General features: G+C 39.7%; 1 protein-coding gene across 3 annotated transcripts in view; it reads left to right on the top strand.

Annotated features, from left to right (window-relative positions):
- Positions 1 to 21,018, top strand: part of ARHGAP15 (Rho GTPase activating protein 15) — a 638,248-nt gene that overhangs the window by 574,273 nt on the left and 42,957 nt on the right. The window lies entirely within an intron of this gene.

Raw genomic sequence — 21,018 nt, 5'->3', positions numbered from 1 at the left:
GAGGAAGACCTAATGGCAGACAACCACAGTAGTCCAGGCAGTAGATATTGGTGGCTTGAGTGGAGCCCTCAGAGAGAAATGGGTAGATACATTGTGAAGATGGATCAGGCTGGACTTGCTGCTGATTGAGATACCATGGGGAAAGGAAAGGAGAAATCAAGTGTGCAACTTTGGGTTTCAACTTGAGCAAGTGAAGAAATGATAATGTCACAGAGATGGGTAAAACTGCGGGGAGGAACAAGTTGGGTAGGAAAAGCAGGTTTGAGAGTTCTATTTTGGACATGTTAAGTCTGAAATGACTGTTACTCATTTGCCTTCTGTTAACACCTTCTTCAGATAAGGCAGAGTGCAACAGAAGTGATGAGGTTTTAGCTTTCATGATATATGCACAGTAATATTGAAGCCTGATAGAGGTTCAAATAGATTGAGCAGTTTTGCCTGTGAGATTAAATCTCCTTAAACACCTCAATCACTCATAATTTGGGATGAGTCATTCCTACAGATTGTTCAACTAATCCATTACATGATTTTTAATTGTGAATGTAATACATGCAATTGCACCCCCCAAAATTAAGAAACAGTGGCGCATTTACATTTAAAAAATGAAATCTGCCTACCAGACACTCTTAGCCTGCTGAACAGAAGTAACTAACATTTTCGTATGTATCCTTCCTGACCTGTTCCTAAACACATGCAAACATGTGTGTGTATGGTTGCTTCTAATGTTAAAGTACATCATATTGCAATTATACAACTATTTTGCGACTCCTATACAGACTTCTATTTCATTAAACAGACTTACCTTATTCTAATGATGTCATAGTATTTCATGGTATACACAGTCCATAACTTGCTAAACCAGTTCATTGCATTAGGGAACATGTTTTAATCTGACTCATCATATCATTTTCTGTCTTATTTTACACTCAAAGGGGAACTTTATCTTAAAGTTCAGAAAAGCTCTTACTATTACAGCGTTCCTTCTTGTCACTCCCACATACTGGCTACAGTGAGAAATCCAATGTGGTTTAGTGAAAGGATCTTGGACTTTAAAGAAATACAGAGAGAGACCTAGAGTCAAATCCTTGCTCTATACTTTACTCCCGTTATGATCTCAGGCAAGTAAAATCGGATTAAATACTATCAACCATATCTTGTGGTTATGAGAATTAAATGAGATAATGCATATAAAATGCCTGGCACAAGGTAAGCATTCCTCAAATGTTAATTCTTTTCCCTTAGGATCCAGACACACCATGAAAGTGGTTTCAAGTTACAAGTAAATACTGGAGTGCTTATCTCAGTAACTTTAACTGGACAAAGTCATAAAACAAATGGAAAAGTATACCCTTTAATGCTATGCAATACCTAGTCTTAGAGTTCTTGAGAAATATCCATTACTGTCCCAATTATTCCGTTTTCTTTCAACTGAAGGAATAGCTATAAAATAAAGATACTAAGAGTCAGCTAAATCCTCCTTCAAATAAAATAAATAAAACACACAGAAGAGAATCTGTCTAGTTAAAAACCTTCAAAGGATGACGATCGTCCATGTCCAGGCCACATAATCCCAGTTTTAACCATTAATGCCTGGTCCTGTTTTTCACATCCAAGTTAATTTCCTAATCTTGTTAGAACTTTCATTTAGTTCAACAGAGATGGAAATAGGTTTTTAAATTAAGATTTAAGATCAGATTATTATACCACTTCACAGTATTCACATTTTAAGATTGATTATTATACATGGGAAGAAGTGTTACTTGCTAGCCACCAACTTTTCTTGGGTGGTATGACTATATTTCACCCTGTACCAATTTATAAACTGGGTTTAATTATGCATGAGTGTGTGCACATAATTGTATCTTGTTAAGCATTTTTTTGCTAAGTTTTTGATAAACAGCCAATCGTGGCATGTCATCAAAGCCTGAGAAGACTAAATAAGAAGATTGTTTAACAGGAATTTAAATATATTCGTGTTTGAAAGAATCATTAGAATGTTTTCCTTAGTCTTGATGCATTTGGTAGTTCTATCGTCAACATTTGTATGTAGTGTTTATTCCAAATTGTTGCAAATATATATATTTTGAAGTTTGTTTAGTGAGGGTCAGGGAATGTAATGAAGTGCCAAAAATTCCACTTGACCTACGTACTCTACAGTCAACAGAAAAGCACTCCATTTTTGCAGAGCTCTGAGTTAAATGCACTCCTCAAAGCAGATCAGCTATCAACTGGGAAAGCTTAATGCAGCATAGTTGGACTAGAAGGTGGATGCAAATCCTATCCACAAAAGCCAGAATTTTTAAAGAACTGTGATTATATTAAGCATAAGGTTGCCCAATGGCTGCATAGGCTGACTAGTCTCAGACTCCAGAGTCTTCATTCTTAATCAAACTCAAGGTCAAGTTCTATGCATCTGCTATCATAACTTAAGACCAGGAATTCGGAATAAGGTATCATCTCAAGATCCCGTCAGCCAGAAACCTTTATTAATAGCCATTTTCACAAATTGACATTACACTGATAGGCCCTGGAAGGTCCTCTGGTACCTTCTGAATCATCATATAAATGGCAAAACTGTCTCTATAAAATACAAGTGTCAAATGCATTTTCCTATAGCCTGCTTCTTTGGAAAGGCAGAGAGGCAGAGTGAAGATGAAGTTAATGGGAAGGAGGACCTTAACACGATGGTTTACTTGCCGATGGGTAGTAGTTGGTGGTTGAGAGCCAATAAAGGAGTTAAATAATAACTAGGGAATCATTAACCTTTTATGAACCAGAAAATTGCATGATATGCTCAGTGTTAATGTAAGAGTCATCTGACAGCAGAGTATAGTATGAAAGAGGTAGAAAGAGGAGAGAACCCAGGAGGCCCCAGGGGAGTTGCAATTGGAGTTATGGATGTCAAAAGGAAAGAAATGGCCAAAATCTTGAGATTTTTAAAAGGAAAAGTCCACACAGTTTTCATTTGTCTCATTAGTCTCCCATATCCAGTCAGCCATAGAGAAACATCTGAGATTTCAATGATGAGTACTTATGAAAATAGTCCCCGATAACATTACTTTTAAAAGCAAAATGAGACATTGTTTAGAAGGGTGCCCTTTTCTCTATTTTCCAAACACAGACATGGAAAAGAAGATGACGATGTTGTAGAAAACTAATGAAATAGGGTGAATCCGATTTTGGCGGGTGTGTATTAATCAAGCCATCTATACGCCACTGGTTGGGATGGACAGCCAACATGTCGGAAAACCCGTATATATAACACATCTCGAGAATGCAGACTTTTCAAAGTTTCATACCTTTAAAATCAGTCACATAGAGGAGAAAAGTTTATGCAGATAAAATTGTCCATGGCAGCACTGTTTGCAACAGTGAACATTTGGAAACAATGTAAGCATTCAGTGATAGGAGAGGGTTATGTAGAACAGGATACATCATATTGGCTTAGTAAAGTGTAGTTCATGGTTTTTATTTTCTTTCTGCTTCAACTTGGAGAAATGCTGTGTTAAATGTTAAATAAAATCAGAGATACAGTCTTTTGCATACTCAAAGCGAGCATAATTATAAATATGGGAAAAACGTTGTGAATATAGAAAACACTATAAAAATTTTTACTAAAATGTTAATATTCCTTTCTTTGAGTTGCTGCATTGTGAGAGTTTTGTTCCTGTGTTTCTTTCTCCCCGCTAATAATGGCATAGGAGGAGACGTCGAGGTTAAGGGAACAAAGAAGCCAGACTTTGGAGTTAGGCTGACCTGAATGCGAGTCTTGGCTCTGCCACTTACTGGAGGTGTAACCTTGGCCAAGTCATTCAACTCTAAGCTTCCATTTTGTCATCTGTCAAAGGGAGATTATAAGAGAACTTATTTCTGTAGTGAGGAGTATATGAATAATGCTTTTGAAGAGTCTTGCATAGTACTTAGCACATAAGTACTAAACATTTTACATCAATGTATTATTTTTACATGTATTATATTACATGTATTGTTACAGTATTATTTTATAATGAGGGAAATATGAAATAAATATAGCAAGAATTACCAAGGCAGTGCAGGCTAAATTAGTGCTAAATTTCCTGATTTCCAGAAAATTCTTTATCCCACCCTCAGGATCTTTTTCCAAAACTTGAGTTTCCTTACTGTCCTGACTCAGCCAGTTTCCCAGAGTCCCAGTGAGACTATTTCACATGTTCGACAAGCTATATCACACCCCCATTCTCATACTCAATCCCCACTCTTTTCTGTCTCAGACTCCCTGTCAGCCTGTCTGGCATATTGTCCTCTGGTTTTAGTTCCAACTCTTTTCACCCTCCAAGTGATAGTTTGCTAATGAGATCATCTAGTCTGCCTGCCTTTGGGGCAGGCATAAGGAAACTGGAAATAGGCACAGGTCTCCCTATGCCTCTTATGAAGAGCATCCTCTGTTAGAAGAGTCTCCCTAGGAGACTTCTAGTTCTCTCGCTTTGTTGTATAACTTCTCAGAGTGATTTTCATGATCAAAATCTCCTGCCAAGACAAACAGAACACCAGCTTTATGAAAGCCTGGTAAGTAAGAGATTTTCAAGCCAGCAGGGCCATACTCTATGTCCCAGTCACCAATATAAACACTCCTAAAATCTTATCAACTACATATCCACCTGGAATCTTATCAACTACATATCCACCTAGGCCTGGTGCTGCCCTTTGGAAGTACTAGAATTTTTGTTGTCATAACTATTAGTAAAGTATTCTAGATATTGCTGAAGTCTTTTTCCACATTTTCATTTCCATGATAAAAATAATACATAATTATGGAAAATTTAGAAAATAAATAAAGTCTTCCCACAGAGCTAAATTTAACTAGTTAGCCAGATTTCCTTTGTGGCATGCGTTTTAGAAGCCAAAACAATCTCAAACTTGTGAGGGGGGATAAGAACTCAAAAGAACTTTTATGTACACATTATGCATGTACACATTACTCAGAGAAAATCAAAATGTCTTAGAAATGGGCAACTTTTAGTAATGACTTAGGAAGTAATGTTATTTGTTGATTTTTAAAAATAGCTTTGGAAGAATATATTAGCTGCAGATTTTAGGTGCAAATAAACATTATTATTATAGGAGACTTGCACTTTGTAAAATAGGTTGAAAGGAAAGTTAAAATCTTCCCTTTTGCATTGACTCTGAGAAAGCTGTCCAGCTGTTCATAGAATTCCAAGGTGAAAAAATGATACGGCTGAATAGACAAATCTCATGGACGAATGCCAATTGAATGCCTCGTTGAAACTGTTGAGCTGGGGCTATTTTGTGAAAGTAAACCGATATTTAAAGCTTCTCTGTGGTCTTCATGGATATTAAATAAAATATTCTACAAAAGCATGTCAGAGGCAACTTAAATGATAATGACCCAGAAATATAAGGGTTGTATCAGAAAACAAACAATGGAGACAAAATAATTCTGGAGACACCCTGTCTTTAAAATGGCACTGTAGGTATTTCTGATGTTTTGGTGGGGAGAAATTAGATATGGTTAAAGAATGGACTTCAAAGCCCACAGTCATCACCGTTCTCTCTGGTCATCAGAGGCCATGCTGGTGACGCTCTCTGTTTCCCATCCAGGCCTCTGAATGCTCAGCTCCGCTGCGCTTTTGAGCCCGGTATGTTTTTCTGTGCTGTCTTCTGGCACTCCATTCTTTTTCTGTACACTTTGGTCTTTCACCCAACCACAATACCTGATATCCAAAGACTTGCAGACATGGGTATTTTTACTGGAAAATGAGGAACCTGCGCAAATTATTATTTTCTTTTACTTTTTTTTTTTCTCCTTTCCTGTGGGGCAGGGGTTGTGAGTTGTTTGAAATAAGCCAGAAACTTCCTACCTCCTTTGCTTGTCTATTTGAAATGGCACCCTAGTCATTTTGAAGAGCTAATGTACTTCCTATGGGCCTGAAATTTCTCAACTGGACTCCCATGGTACAATTTGGTCTGGTAGTTAAGAAAATTAATTACTCTGATTGCGAGGGTGAAGCAATAGTTCCCAACTCCCCATAGTAATCATTAAAATGTCATCTATTTAGGAGACATCTTGGCATGGGATTTATAAGGTTTGTGAGCTGAGGACTAATGTTCAATGATCCTTCCAGCAGTGCCTCCTCATTCTAGAGGAAGGCTGTGGGAGATAAGGTTTTAAGACGGGAGTGAAATTATTACTTTAGATCTTTAGATTTAACATTTGAATGGTAACATTTACCACTGGAAAATAGGAAAGAACAAAACCTAAAGTTGCTACCGTCCCATCTATCATTGTTGTCTCTATTGTTAAGTGATGGCCAACGGCATGAGGGTATTTCCCTCAGGAGAGGTAACATTTTTAAGTTGCCCCACCCTTCTCTACTATGAATCTTGGCCTTTAACCTAATGGAAAGAATTTGGAATCAGAAGACGTAGTCTCAGGGCCCAATCCCAGCCCTTAGAAACTGTACAACATTAAGAAAATCTTTCAAAGTCTATAACCATCCCTTTTGTTCAGGTGTGAATTAAGTCAAATAGATTCATATTTGTGAAAATGTCTGGTAACTGTAAAATTCTACCTACAAATTCCTTCTGGAAGTCTCAAATGAGTGCCTGCTATATTCCAGGCGTGAACAAAATCTGGAGCTGGAAAAGTGTGGACCACAGGCCACACTCAGCCTGCCTCCTGTTTTTGTCAATAAAGTTTTATTGAAACACACATCTATGTGTTTATGTTTTGCCTATGGCTGCTTTCATGCTACAATGGCAAGAGGTCACAATGAGTCACAACAAGGTACATAAGGTCAAAAATATTTACCATCTGACCCTTCACAGACAAACATTGCTGACCCTTCAACTCAATGTTAAAGGCATACCCTCAGATATCTTATTGTCTCCTGAGGCAGATAAATTAGTAAACAATTATAATAAATATGATGCAATATCTAAAATGCTATGAAAATTCGAGGCAGCAACTGAAATTTAGCTTAGGAAAATCAAAGGATGCCCCCCAGAGGACATGAAACAAGCTATCTTTAAGGATGTTGGCTTGGCAGACAACAGACCTACTATAGGGAGAGACAATACTCTGTACAAGATCATGGAAGAGAACTGCAATGTGGTAAAGAAATGGCGAGTCCTCTGGAAGGATTAGAGAATTCAGAATTATAAAAAGAATAAACAGTGGCAGATTACGAGCCTCGAATGTTGTAAACAAGTTAAATTGTGAAGAACACCATACAGTCTGATAAGGAGCTTGAAATTTTTTTTGTAGACTAAGCACTGTCGCTCACTCATTTAATCCTAGCACTTTCAGCGGTTGAGGAGGGAGGATTGCTTGAGCTCAGGAATTCTAGATCAGCCTGGGCAACACAGTGAGAACTCATCTCTACGAAACATTAAAAAATTAGCCAGACACTATGGCATGCATCTGTAGTCCCAGCTACTCAAGTGCCTGAGACAGGAAGATCACTTGAGCCCAGGAGGTTGGAGGCTACAGTGACCTATGATTTTGCCACTGCACTCTAGGCAACAAAGCAAGATCATGTCTTTAAAAAAAGAAAGAAAAAAAAACAAAACTGTAGACATTAGGAAAATCACTGAAGGATCTGAAATGGAGAGGTAAGGTAATGAAATTTGTATTCATAAAGACCACAGTTTTTATAAGAGTGAAGGACAGTTTGTAGAAGGGCAACACCAGAAGTAGGGAAAACAGTGAAGATGCTGGTATAGTAGTCCAAGCCAGAGATCCCCAGCTAAGGGAATGATAGGGAGAAAGGGGAAAAGGGATGGATACAAGAGGCATTGAAGAGGTAGATGCAACAGAACATGTGCACCAAGTACAAGTATATGCAAGAGGTTAGGAAGACGAAGGATTCCAGGAGGGCACCCAGATTTTGAATTAGCCGAATGGTGATATCCTTAACTTACATTTCACATAGGTAAAGGACCAAATTGGAGGCATGAAAAAAGCAGAAATTTTGTTAACATAATGTGACTTGCTCATTGTTATATTCTATTAGCAAAATCCAGTTGGGAATAAGAAATATATGTTGGGAATGCAAGAAAGGTGATTGAGATCTAGGGCCACATTTTGGAGTTGTTGGTTTAAAGATGGCAATGTGGTAAGGTCATGAATACCTCCAAGGGACCATGTGAACCCAGAAGAGAGTCAAGGACAGATTCCTAGAGACTTCTAACATTGAATGGATGGTCAGAGAAAGAGATACCAGGAAAGGAGTCTGAGAATGGCATGCATGTTGATAGAAAAAAACATTTGGCAAGAGCAAAGATACTATATTTTGTGACTAAAACTACTCATTACATAAGGAACACCTAGAATAACCTCAGCTTAACCGGACATTGGGCAGAATTTATAACAATGACCAGCTACTGTTCTTACCTTCACCCTTCAGCTTTTAAAAAAACACAGGAATAAATATAATCTAGCAGGGAAAAAAATGATATTCTATAGCATAGCCAGATCCTGAAAATACTGATGAAAATGGAAATTATAAGGAACTAACTAGGCCTCTTCTGCTCTTAGAGCACTGGCTCCAGAAGGGCAGAAATCTGTGTCATTTTGATTCCTGCTATATCCCCTAGTACCATGTCCTACTATTATAGATCCTCAATAATTTTTGTTGAACAAATGGAATCTCATTACTTCATTGAACAAGATGATAATTTAATAGCCAGTGAGTGGTTCCAGGTAAGATCAACTTCATAAGCCTAGAGTATTAGTCCATTTTCCTGCTTCTGATAAAGACATACCCAAGACTGGGAAGAAAAAGAGGTTTAATTGGACTTACAGTTCCATGTAGCCGGGGAGGCCTCAGAATCATGGCAGGAGGCAGACACTTCTTATATGGCAGCAGCAAGAGAAAATGAAACAGCAACAAAAATGGAAACCCCTGATAAACCTATCAGATCTCATGAGACTTATTCACTATCACAAGAATAAGCACAAGAAAGACCAGCCCCTATGATCCAATTACCTCCCACTGGATCCCTCCAGTAGCACATGGAAATTCTCAGAGATATAATTCAAGTTGAGATTTGGGTGAGAACACAGCCAAACATATCATTCCACCCCTGACCCTCCAAATCTCATGTCCTCACAATTCAAAACCAATCATGCCTTCCCAACAGTCCCCCAAAGTCTTAACTCATTGCACCATTAACCCAAAAGTTCACAGTCCAAAGTCTCATCTGAGACAAGGCACGTCACTTCTGTCTATGAGCCTGTAAAATCAAAAGCAAGCTAGTTACTTCCTAGATACAAAGAGGGTACAGGTATTGAGTAAATAGAGCCATTCCAAATGGGAGAAATCAGCCAAAACAAAGGGGTTACAGGTCTCATGCAAGTCCAAAATCCAGTGGGGCAGTCAAATTTTAAAGCTCCAAAATGATCTCCTTTAACTCCAGGTCTCACATTCAGGTCACGCTAATACAAGAGGTGGGCTCTCATGGTCTTAGGCAGCTCTGCCCCTGTGGTTTTACAAGGTACGGCCTCCCTCCTGGCTGCTTTCACAGGCTGGCATTGAGTGTCTGCAGCTTTTCTAGGCGCACAGTGTAAGCTGTCGGTGGATCTACCATTCTGGGGTCTGGAGGATGGTGGCCCTCTTTTCTCACAGCTCCACTAGGCAGTTCCCCAGTGTGGGGACTCTGACTCCACATTTCCCTTCTTCACTGCCCTAGCAGAAGTTCTCTATGAGAACCCTGCCCCTGCAGCAAACTTTTGCCTAGGCATCCACGTGTTTCTATACATCTTAAATGTAGGCAGAGATTCCCCAACCTCAATTCATGACTTCTGTGCACCCACAGGCTCAACACCACATGGAAGCCCCAGGCTTCCACCCTCTGAGGCCACAGCCCAAACTCTATGTTGGCCCCTTTTAGCCATGGCTGGAGTGGCTGGGATGCAGGGTACCATATCCCTAGGCTGCACATAGCACAAGGACCCTGGGCCCAGCCCATAAAACCACTTTTTCCTCCTGGGCCTCTGGGCCTGTGATGGGAGGGGCTGCCATGAAGGTCTCTGACATAGCCTGGAGACATTTTCCCATGGTCTTTGGGATTAATGTTAGACTCCTTGCTACTTATGCCAATTTCTGCAGCTGGCTTGAATTTCTCCCCAGAAAATGGGTTTTTCTTTTCTACTGCATTGTCAGGCTGCAAATTTTCTGAACTTTTATGCTCTGTTTCTCTTTTAAAACAGAATGCTTTTAACAGCACCTAAGTCACCTTTTGAAATCTTTGCTGCTTAGGAATTTCTTCCACCAGATACCCTAAGTCATCTCTCTCAAGTTTTAAAGTTTCACAAATCTCTAGGGGCAGGGGCGGAATGCCACCAGTCTCTTTGCTGAAACATAGCAAGAGTTACCTTTGCTCCAGTTCCCAACAAGTTCCTCATCTCCATCTGAGACCACCTCAGCCCGTACCTTATTGTTCATATCACTATCAGCATTTTTATTGAAGCCATTCAACAAGTCTTTAGGAGGTTCCAAACTTTCCCACATTTTCCTGTCTTCTTCTGAGCCCTCCAAACTGTTCCAACCTCTGCCTGTTACGCAGTTAAAAAGCCACATCCACATTTTTGGATATCTTTTCAGCAACGCCCCACTCTACTAGTACCAATTTACTGTGTCAGTCCATTTTCAAGCTGCTGATAAAGACATACTTAAGATTGGGAAGAAAAAGAGGTTTAATTGGACTCACAGTTCCACATGGCTAGAGAGGCCTCAGAATCATGGCAGGAGGTGAAAGGCAATTCTTGCCTTGTGGAGGCAAGAGAAAATGAGGAAGATGCAAACACAGAAACCTCTGATAAACCCATCAGATCTTGTGAGACTTATTCACTATCACGAGAATAGCATGGGAAAGACCGGCCCCCATGATTCAATTACCTCCCCCTGGGTCCCTCCCACAAGACACGGGAATTCTGGGAGATACAATTAAAGTTGAGATTTGGGTGGGAACACAGCCAAACCATATCACCTGGAATCTTAGAAACTTGATGTTTTCAGACTAGTACTAGGGAATATTCTATCTTAAGAGTATTGGTAAGCAAGTTCTTCCAGTTTATCTCCCCTCACCTGATATTCTTCTTTTCATCCTGACAAAGAAGCAGAGCTCTTCTGATTGTAAAAATAATAATAATGATCTTTTTAATGGGGTTGTTTTCTTGTAAATTCGTTTAAGTACCTTATAGATGCTGGATATTAGACCTTTGTCAGATGGAGAGATTGCAAAAACTTTCTCCCATTCTGTAGGTTTTCTGTTCACTCTGATGATAGATTATTTTACTGTGCAGAAGTTCTTTAGTTTAATCAGATCTCATTTGTCAATTTTTGCTTTTGTTGCCATTTCTTTTGGCATCTTCATCATGAAATCTTTGCCTATGTCTATGTCCTAAATGATATTGTCTAAATTTTCTTCTATGGCTTTTATAGTGTGGGGTTTTACATTTAAGTCTTTAATCCATCTTGAGTTTATTTTTAAATATGGTATAAAGAAGGGGGGGGTCCAGTTTCAATTTTCTGCATGTAGCTATCTAGCACCATTTATTTAATAGGAAATCCTTTCAAACAACACACATTGGGTCCTGTTGGAAGGTGGTGGGGTGTGGATGGGAGGAAGGAGAGCATCAGGAAGAACAGCTAATGAATGCTGGGCTTAATACCTAGGTTATGGGAAAATCTGTGCAGCAAACCACCAATCGCACACATTTACCTATGTAACAAACCTGCATATCCTGCATAGTTACTCCTGAACTTGAAAGCTGGAAAAAAGAGACACTGTTAATACTAAGACTGCATGTTAAAAGGGTGCAAGCACTATAATGAATGAGTTCTAAAAGAGGCTGGCGACACCAAGGGAGACTCAGTCAGGGAACCTGTGACCAACCATCAGTGATGGGTGGAGCCTGTTAGATCAATTACTGCAATACATAGTAAGATTGCCAGTTCCTCTGGTTTCTTGATTATCTGGGATTAGTAGCAAAATTTGAAATACAAAAATTTATTTTTATATCTTCTGTCATAATTCTCACTAGTAAATAACTTCTACCACTTCTGGTTCCTATCAGGTCAACCCCAGCTTCCTTGTCCATCATTTGAGATCCAATATTGTCATACTACCTTGAATTATTTAGCATCCGATGAAAAAAAAAAAATCACCTTGATTTAAAAAGCTTGCCCTCTGCTTTTAAGTGTATAAAGAAATTTGGTTCCCTTGTTTTATGGAGCGAACTTCAAAGTGGAAGGGAGAAAAAAATCAAGCAGACCTCAAGTCACCTGATTTCCAGTCCACTAAACCACACTCTGCTTTCTTGCCAATACCAATACTCGATTGTGTTTCCAGGGAAGGAGGAATGGTAAAACAAAGAGTGAGAAAGCTGAGCCAACTGTGATAGAGGAACAGGCCAATCCCTCAGACTCCCTTTTTCTAATTGAACACCAAATATAATCCCAGCCTTTTAAATAAAATTACCTAATTAATCCTAATTAATTAGTGAGCCCTTATATTTATAGAAGGGGTTTTCTTAGTGTCTGTCTTCTCACCCTCCCCACTTTCCTGCCTCTACTACATTCTATCTAAAAAGAAAACTTTCATTTTTAGGGGTTCTTTTTACAAACAGTTTCCATGTCAACATTTATTAATGCTTGCATGTGTGTGTGTGTGTGTGCGCATGCATGCCTGCGTATATATACTTAGAAAGAGCACGTTTTTTTAGAAGGCAGTAATGGTGCTGCCTTTTATCACCTTCTTTCTCCTCTTTAAATGGAAAGCACTGAACCCAGATGCCCAACCACGGAAGATATTCTTCCAGAAGCAGCATCTGGCTTCCTGGCAAGCCCTTCAGGCGAGTTGTTTGGGGAGCATTGCTGTTGTCTCTCTGTCTGTCACGTGTATCGGATACCATGGCCTCTCTGGCTGGCATGTCCCAGCAGCTGCCAATTCCTTTCAGTTCACCTTTAATTCTGAGAAACTAGTTTCCTCATTTTCATTTCTTACTGGACTTATTTTTCTCCCCACTGCCCATAAGAATTCCAGGACAAACCTAAGTCCTCACTGCTTTCTGCCGGTCAACTTCCTTTCCAGACCTCTGTCTTTTGAACCCAAGTGAAAACCTCAGCCATTTACTCCTACATTAAAATAGGTTATTTTAAATAATATTTCTTGGCCACTTCTTGTCAGCAAAGCTCCTTGTAAACTGTGGAGTTGTTCCCTGAAAAGAAAAACAAAACATTCCATCCGAGTCATTTATTCTGGTCTATACACAAGACATGAAAGTGTTCTTGACATTTGTGTATTATTTAGTTAAATCATATTGGCTCCCCACATCCTTGTCACACCATGAACAAAAGAGCATCACCGAGCTGGGAAAGACGAGACCATGCTGCAGTTAGTCAAGGCTGTGCAGCGTTTACACATAGCACCCGCTCCAGGAAACTGCATTTCTTAAAGTGGCTTTTTTTTTTTTTACCTGTTAATATATATTTTTTAATTGTGAAGGATCTTCTGGGGTTTTTTATGGATAATTGTTAAGAACACAGAGTCCGATGGTAGCCCACGCAACAGGAAGCACTGACAAGGTGCTGACAAGTCCGGCAGCAGTACCCAGAATGCAGAGGAGAAAGCAGAAATTAGAGCTGCAGGGTGACATCCAGGAATACTTAACACAGGGTATCTGCAAATTTCCATGTTGCTGGGATTTTTTTCTCATGCAAGAAAAAAGTGCATATTATATATGAGATTTCAGTTTTCAAGACTGTAATGTCTAGGCTGAGAAAAGACTGGAGTTGAGCAATTGGACAGGAGGAAATCTCAGCCATAAATAATATTTTGTCTGTGGCTAGTAACAGACTCAACCCACACTTGACTTTGAAGCAGTATATAACTAAAACCCTAGGCTTCACTTGAATGAGAGTTCCTAAGAGGCAAAGAAAGGAGGTTAGGGGCTATCTTGGTCAAGCCATTGGGAAAAATCTTTTTTGGAAGTAGCTACGAAACAGTAGAGCTCAAATTTAAGGTTAGCATTTTTGAGCCTATTATGTTTCTGCCTCAATGACATTTTTTGGTCTATAATTTTTCCCCAGCTCCATTCATTAATATGTAAAAAGAAAGTTTAAAAATACATGCAGAACTCACAAGCTTCACATTATTGCCCTTGGTATAAAGGTTCCCGTATCTTATTTCTGGTCATTTCTTCTCATCTTCTGTATCCTACCCACATTCTTTTTAACTAAACTGTTTCCTCATACATATTTCCACTGTTCTCTACCTTTCCTCCCAATATTCATCATCCTCTTCAGATTCTTTCTCTTGTCTGTCACTCTGAAAACTTACTTCACATTCAAAACATTGTTGCCTACATCATCTGTCCGGCCATGTATTCGTGAAACAAATACAGGTTGAGTATTTACTTTGTGGTAGATGCTGAGCTGGAAATGAAGACACTTTTACCAGGAAAGCAATAAAGCTCTAGGATCTGGAAGCTTCCCTTCCCACGTCTGGGAGCGTTCACATCCCTCAATCTCATTCTTAATCCCCATTTTCTGGCTCTATATCCTTCCTCTTCTAACAGGAATTTGTAAACCAGCCTATTTTTAACAGACACTAAGTCAGTCCTTCCACTGGACTAAGTAAACCCCTTCTCTTCTTTCTCATTTCAAAGAGACAAGTAGAATACGTTGGGACAGAACCACTGTAAGGAGGGGGCAAGACATAGGTTGGTCCTCTGGCACTGAAAACACCTCTTTTCCTGCTCTCCATGAACTGATGGTCAATAGACACCTCTTCATAGTCTTCCCTTTATCAATTTTGTACACTCATTTCTTTACTTCATTTATTGATTTTCATTTACCTCCCATAGAGTTTGCGATATGAAAAGATAAATCACTCCAAATGAACTCTTGTCTAATTAATCTGTATATCTGTTGTTGGGCATTAAAACAGATTAAATTTGCTTACATAGTGAAAAGGCATGTAAAGTGATACGTTATACCTAAATCAGAATTTTTTTCCATTTGGACACTTTATAGCAATCATTTCACATCTCAGAAAAATTCCATTCTCAAACACATCTCTTCTCTGATAACAGCACAACTCTGCCCTCGCAACTCTGCCCTCTTGGCTTCCTGCTCACCCATCTTTTCCACTTTTCTTTCATTTCCAACTGCCATTCCAGAGCCACGTACTTCCCTTGGTACTTTTAAGTCAACAGAAAGGAATTCCATTCTCTCTCCTGGTGCCACATTTCCTATTTAGGGCCAAATATTCCCCACAGAGATATTAAGGCATTTTACTGCTAGTTTACATGTCCCACTATATTTTTCTAACTAGTGGGAAAAAAGAAATAAATGCATGCCCTACTCTCTCTGACCTCATCCTTTTTTCATATCACATTTAAAATAACCAATTCATGGAGTGGCAAGCTCTTAAAGCAATTCATACTTCCCTGGCAATCACAGAAATTTACCCTTCATCTTGGCAAAGGAAGGCCTATTTCTTCCACCTGTTGTCACTTTCTTTTTATTCTCTGCATGGGTTTCCCCGACCCACACCCTATAATAGGTTAGATAAGGTTAGAAGCAGGTGACTACATAGAGAATCTAAATAAATGTTCATTGTCGTGTACTAGGAATTTCTGATCCCAAAGCACTTTTTTTCCAAGAAATGGTAATATGTAGAAAATTGGCCTGCAGTTGTATATAGGATTGTGGATACTGGGGAGAGTGGAGGTGGGGAAGATGATGACCAGAGAGAGCGTTTTGTTCATCATGAACGCAGCTACCTGAAAAATACCAGCTAATTAGCAGTCTGTAGCCACACAACACAGCAGTTTAGTACAAGAAGTGAACAATACTTTACCTAATTGAAACTACAGAGCAGACTTAGGTAGGCTGCATGCAATTACACAGATTGGAAGTCAGCCAGGACGCCGAGGTTAACAATCCCTTCACTCACAAAAAGCACCACGGGAACTTTAATGACCACAAGTGGTAAGGGCCGCTATCCTGCATCCCAACGAAAGGCCTCGCCTCTCACAACCCAGACCCCATCAGAAGAGCCTAATGGCGTCAACTAATTGCTAGAAAAAAAGACTGCCCTCTATTGACGCAGATGCACCTGTGCTGTGTGACTCATTCACCAAGCACAGGAAACACTTTAAAGTACTAGGGCGAAGGGGGATTCGAATGATTGAGGGCATCGAGGGGGTCAAGTGGTAGACAATGGGAACTGTGAAGTCTCCTCTGCCTGCCGGTCCCGTGGCCAGCACTTCTGCTGCATGAGCATCCCTAAAAGAGGCTCAGGACTTCCCAAACTTCAGTGTGCTCACAAACCAAATCACCTAGCAATCTTGTTAAAAAATGCAAATTATGATTCAGGAAGTCTGGGATGGGGCCTGAGATTCTGTATAGAGAACAAGCTCCCAGGTGCCACTGCTGCTGACGGTCTGCGGACCACACTTTCAGAACAGGATCTAAAGACAAGAAACAGGAGGAGGGAAGATGTTCTCTGTGACCAAGAAAGCAAAGTCTGCGCTAAAAGAAAGAGGACTTTAACATGGGATTTGATGCCCAGAATTATCAGGTTTGCATCATTTGTCCTAGGAACTGAATGAAGCAGAAACATGGAGTGTCCAAAATAATAATCCAATCCAAAACCCACTCTAAGAATGGCTTTTTCCATGGGGAGAAGAAAGGGTAAAGAACTTGATCTCTGAATGTGCTTTATAAATGAGGTGCCTACTCTGCAAAGTGTCAAGCTGTAGTGCTGTAGCAGGGGGATACCAGCAGTGGTCTGTCAGGACCTGCAAGAGCCACAAGTGTCTGACTCTCAAGATGAATCGAGAAGACAAGATGGCAGAATGCAGATTGTCAGAGCTTAACCTATGAATAAGGATGGGAGTAATAATTTTCCTTCAAATGTTGGCAAAATCAAAGTTGCTGAAAAACATGGACCTTTTTAAACTTTTTTTTTCTTTTTTTTTTTTTTGAGATGGAGTCTCGCTCTGTCACCCAGGCTGGAGTGCAGTGGCACGATCTTCGCTCACTGCAACCTCCTCCTCCCAGGTTTAAGCAATTCTCCTACCTCAGCCTGCTGAGTAGCTGGGACTACAGGCGCCTGCCACCACGCCCAGCTAATTTTTTGTATTTTAGTAGAGACAGGGTTTCACCGTGTTGCCCAGGCTGTTCTCAAACTCCTGAACTCAAACAATCCACCCTCGTCGGCCTCCCAAAGTGCTAGGATTACAGGCTTAAACATATTATGCAAACATGGTTTATTACTCTGCTACCTAAACTTCCATAATAAAGCCTCAAAATAGCCTTAAAAACTTAATTGTTGGTTAGATTAATTTGTATTCTTTAGTTATTTCCTAAATGCTTTTTATACTAATTTCTACATATTTTGTGACTTCTTAATGATAGAATTCACTTTAGATGCTTGCAAAGAAACACACACACACGCACACGGCAAGACCCATTTAATCGCTGGTGGGTGCAGTATGGTTTTCTACGTTTAGACATGCTGCAAACATGTTGTAAACTAGATAAGGCTGGAGTTTAAGTATACATTTATCCTAATATATACCTCATCAGTATAGCTGTAAAAAAATGCCATTACTTGCCAACAATATATAAATTTAAGATATCCTTCAAAATTTATCATTTGAAGTGTTCAGCTACCTAAAGTTAGCATGGCAAAATGCATAGACAAGCAGCAGCCCGTAAGCACCAATGAATGAAGTATGCCTATGGAATGCCTGCTCTGTGTTCTATCCTACATTCAGGAAAGTGGGGAAGATAAAAGTATAAAATCGGAAGTCTAAGGTTTTGCCTTTGCAATGCTACTAATGTAACAGGAAGGGAACAAAGCACTTAAGAAAAAAAAAAAAAAAGACTAATTAACTGTTAAACAGTATGCGCAGCCTGTAATTCAAAATAGGGAGAAATGGGCTGAAAGACTTGAGAAGTCTCCAGTGAAAGGTGGAGCTGGTGGGATTTGGGAAGCACAAGGATGTTCCGTGGAGTGGCTGGAGTAAAACCAAGAAGGAACCAGGATATAGGTGTGAGCAGCCTGTCCTGTGGCCAGAGGCAAAGGAGGAGAGACCTGGGTGCAGGGTGGGGCCAGGTTATGGGTGGGACTGGCAGAAATGTTTCTTGGAATCTGACAACTCAGGCTATAGGAAACCAAGGCAGGTTATTGAGCAGTCGAAAAATGTAATTTCTGCTTTTGTATTTCAGTACAGTCACACACCACATGATACATCCATCAATCGTGGACCTTACATGTAGTGGTGGTCCCGTGAGATGATACTGAATTTTTGCTGTGCCTTTTCTATATTTCGATACACAAATACCACTGTGTTACAAATGTCTGCAGTATTCAGTACAGTAACATGCTGTACAGGTTTATAGTCTAGGCGCACTAGCCTAGGTTGTAGTGGGCTATACCATCTAGGCTTGTGTAAGTACACCCTATGATTTTCACATAACCGTGAAATTGCCTGATGATGAATTTATCAGAATGTATCCCCCTCGTTAAGTGACACACTGCATCTCAAACAACCTATCCATCGGTCCTATGTAAAATGAACTTAGGGATGGAGGGGCTGAAGGAGGAGGCTGGAGCAAAGCCAGAAAGCCAACAGTTCTCTTAACATGACCACGAAGCAATTATTCTGGTGTTGGCTGTGGAGCTCAGTGGGAAGAGAGGAATTCCTAGAGCGGCTTTGAAGTAGGTCAGGAGTATTTGCTGGTATTTTTGATATGATCCTCCATAAAGGACTGGAAAGAGTCTCAGACAGTGCCAGGGGGTGCAATCTGTAGATTAAAGAGAGTGGTGATGCCACTGATAAAACCAGGTCACCTGTGTACTCTTACTGAGCACCTACTGTATGCCAGGAACTGTTTTAGGAGCTTATCACACATCAGTCAACTTAACAAAAACCATCCTTGCCCTCATGCAGGTTAAAAAGGGAAGTCAGTTACAGCATTTTGAGTAGGAATGACATGAACTGACTTCTGTTTTAAAGGATCACTGTGTTGATAATACATTCTAGGTGAACAAGAGTAGACACAGAGAAAAACTATGTAAATTATCCAGTTGCCAATTTAATTAGAAAGCAGTATTTGTGGGTGGACAGTGCTGTGTGGATTTGCCTCTGATATCTTAAGAGAATCTAAAGAACTGGGCTCCAGCCCCAGCTTGAGTGTGAGCTTCCACAGTGACTTTGGGCACGTCACTTCACGTCTCAGCCACTGTTTTTTCATCTCATCATAGAAATAATACCGAATTTATCTACCTTTGTGTGTGTGTGTGTGTGTGTGTGTGTGTGTGTGTGTGTGATCTAATGACATAAAGAAAGTAAAAGCTAAGAGTATATACTGTTATTCAAGTTTGGCACAATTGGAAACCCAAGCAGAGAAACTTGATCTTACATTAAATCCAGTAGATGGAGTGGAGAGACACTGGATTCAGAAGCAGAAAACCCAAGTTTGCATCCTAGGTTTATGACTCTAACCGTGTCACTTTGGATAACAGCTTCTCTGAGCGCCGGTTTCCTCTTCTGTTACAATACCTATACCTCAAAGGACTTTTAGATAATTCAGTTACATGTGAATGAAAGCCCACTATAAACTTTAAATCATCAAAGAGATGAAGTTGTTTCTTACCACCCGGTCAGGCTGACTGCAACCACAGATAGCTGTACTCCACCTGGTGTAAAACTGTAATTCATCCTTCCTCGTATGTGGGTTAACTTTAATTCCTTCAGAGCAGAAATCATTTTTTCCTGGACCTTGTACTGTGCCATTGAACTGGTAGAGAGTCGAACAATAGGAGGTATTTAACAAATCATTTTAGCAAGTGGGTGAGTGGAGGTGTGATATTAAAGGAGGGAATGTAGGTTTGGGAATTAGGTTTTTAGAGGAATATTTCAAACCATGAAAGTGCATGCCTTTACCAAGCACGTTCAGAGCCCCTGAAGAAAGGATGGAGTTAAACACAACTTTGGGACAAGCATAGTAAGAATAACTAGCCAGCAAAGGAAAAAAATTTAGAAAGTAAATTCACAATGATCAGCATTGTAAGAGCCTGAAGAGCATCATCAAATAGTAATTCAGTACACAACTTCTGCTCCAAAAGGATCCAAAAACATTTCAATTTGCTGCTATTTCACAGAAATTTCAGTGAGAAATGTCTAATAACCCCCATCCACTTATCTAATAACCACACTCTAGCACAGAGGTAACTCAAGTTCCTCAGGAGAGCTTCACGATTCAGAAGTTCCTTGTGAATTACCGAAGGATAACAACGTTTTGTCCATTGTAATTTTAATATTAATTTTGTTGTTTGATTACTGTTAATCCACATATAAGTGTTTTTGACCAGAGCATTGGCTTAATCAGAACCTTCTATATTCCATCTAAGTAAAAGAAGTTTTATTGGGAATGAAAGAAAATTGCACAGAAAACCTTTTTTCATAGCCTGTTTCTTAAGGACACACTTAGCAGTCTTGTGACATACCTAGCCAATATCTCCACTGCCTCTCCAAAGCCCACTTCTTTGTGTCTTTTTAACTGACATTTTGGAATTCACCTGAAAACACCAAGAATTTGCCAAGACAAATTTGGCCTGTGAAGAAGACACCATATTCAACACCAATCTGGAGAAAACAACATAGTCCGCTCTTTTAATTCATTATGATTTTAACATTTATTATCACAACATTATCACAATTTGAGGATTATAACTTGTTCTCAGAAAACTGGCCCCTAGGCAATAAAGAGTTAAGACCAGAGAGTTCACTCCCTGTGCCCTTCCTTTCTTCTTATCACAACCCCTCCCCTCCTTCCCTGTGGTTCCACAAAATGAATAATGCCTTAGACGTAGTTTTTGCAATGCTAATATTTGAACAGTAAAAGATACCTTAAGACCTTCATCAAGATTTTTTAAGGCCTCATTTAATGTCAGTGTCAAGGTTCTGTGAGGAATAATTAATATAACAAAACAAGG

The sequence above is a fragment of the Rhinopithecus roxellana genome, chromosome 14, assembly GCF_007565055.1.
Source record: "Rhinopithecus roxellana isolate Shanxi Qingling chromosome 14, ASM756505v1, whole genome shotgun sequence".
NCBI classification, from domain to species: domain Eukaryota; kingdom Metazoa; phylum Chordata; class Mammalia; order Primates; family Cercopithecidae; genus Rhinopithecus; species Rhinopithecus roxellana.
The sequence above is the reverse complement of the archived record's forward strand: the minus strand, read 5'-3'. Positions and strand labels throughout refer to the sequence as shown.